The following is a 2,138-nucleotide window of genomic DNA, read 5'->3' on the forward strand; positions in this document are numbered from 1 at the left end:
TACCCCTTCACACCTGCGCCCGGGGGCGACTGCCTCCTTACCCCCTTTTGCTACGTCACTGTCCTCAACGCCAGCAAGCGCTACACCATCTCTTGTCCTACTCTTATCATTTTCTCTCCTCTAGCTTTGAATTTTCTTTGTACACCACTTCTCCTGACAGCTTGAGACAACACGTCGCGTGAAAATTACTTAAACTCCATCAAATTACCAGTTCAAAGAAAATCAATAAATTTCTTGTTAAAGTTCTACCAACTGATCACGAAGCGGGGTGAAGACACTTAAGCAAAATAACCAACACAGATTGGATGGATTATTGATGGTAGAATATACTACATGTTACAACAGAACATTGGTTTTCTTCTGAAAAAGATTGACCAATGTTCTGTCGAAACATTTTGTATATTCCACCATCAATAAAATTCTTCCTTATGATTATAAATCGTTGTTTGCCTACCTATTATTATATTAATACAGCGGTGTCCAACACAGTCGCCACTCGCCACTATGGCGAAAAGGCTATTAACCTGTGGCGAATTGGTGCTTTACTTCTATCACATATTTCTTTTAATATATATTTTTTATAAAACTCATTTATACATGGATCAGTTTTAAAAAGTCCTAATTCTATCAATAAATAATTGAAAACATTCTTGTGTATTTTGTAACCCTCTGTTATGTCTCTGGTCGTTTGCTAATTTCCCTTAAAAATTCCTTCCGAAAAACTTCAGCGATACAAGTCCTTAAATAAAACTAGTTTATTCTTTCTCAATAAAACTTTGCAATACATTTAACACACGTCATAATTCACAACGAACGATTCACGCACTTGACTCAATTGTCCGTCTCTATCTCTGCCTGTCTGCAATTCTCTATCCAGTCACTTTATTTGCCGGCTTATATACTATAAGAGCTCATGTCTAGCAAACGCTTGGACGTTCGACAGGTTCCTCGATCTTTTTAGAACTCCAGCGCATGCTCCCAGCGTCGCGCGACTTCCACTGTCGTAACACCTCAATATCTATATCTTTTTTGTCATGTGGCGAAAATGTTAACATATTTTCCACAATTTTGGCGATTATGAAAAACTGTTGGACACCTCTGAATTAATAATTAGCATAATGTATTTCCTTACTCAAGTATTTAACGACATATCAGATGATTGAAATTAAAATATTGTTACGTCTCCGTTCGTTAGTTGATTTTTCCGTAACTTCGTTCCGACGAAACTTTAGCGACACAAGTCCTTTCTTAATAAAACTGGTTTATTCTTTCCGAATACAACTTCACGATACACTTAATTTCAACAGTCGCGCTATAACAAACGCTATAACAACGAACGTTAACTTCAACAATACTCTCTGACTGCAGTTCATTTACTCACTACCAACACATTGTCCCGTCACGTTGTGACCATCTTATATATACCAGGCTACCCCCAATCTAGTAAATGCTAGGGCGTTCACGAAGGAACAGGATATTTCTAGAAAACGTGGCGTGACACTAGTCACGTGACCTCGCTGACGCAACATTATGTAAGGCCAAGTATGTATATCATATTATGTACGGCCAAGCATTATAGAAATAAAAAATAAAAAAAATATTTCTGAATTACTATTTTGCTCTGGTATGTGTGTCGCTTTTGTGTTGTTTTCTATCTGATTATCTTAGTTTTAATCCACAAAACTTACATTTCTAATAAGAAACTCACAGTTTGACAAATAGTTAAGCCTAATTTAAAATTATTCACAATGATGATATAATTTTTTAAACCACCGCTTTTCCTAGGCCTAGCGTGACCTGGTTTTTTAGGGCGCTCGACCAGCAATTTGCGGGTCGTGACATCGAAACCCGTTGCAGAACATCCTAGAGACCCAGATCTTTTAGTTTTGGGGGCGTTATAATATGATGGTTAATCCCACTATTCGTTGGTAAAGAGTAACTTAAGTTCTGGCTGCCTTACTTCAAGTCAATCAGTTCAAACTTAAGGACGGCTAGCAGAAACGGCTCTTGAGTAGCTTTGTGTGAAATCTAAACAAACAAAAATCTCTTTCACCATTGACCCGTGAAACTAGAGTGTCTGAGTTTTAAAACTATGGAACATTTTCAACAAAGGATAATAAAATTCCTTCTCATTCCAG

This window comes from Limulus polyphemus, unplaced genomic scaffold (genome assembly GCF_000517525.1).
Source record: "Limulus polyphemus unplaced genomic scaffold, Limulus_polyphemus-2.1.2 Scaffold1166, whole genome shotgun sequence".
NCBI lineage: Eukaryota > Metazoa > Arthropoda > Merostomata > Xiphosura > Limulidae > Limulus > Limulus polyphemus.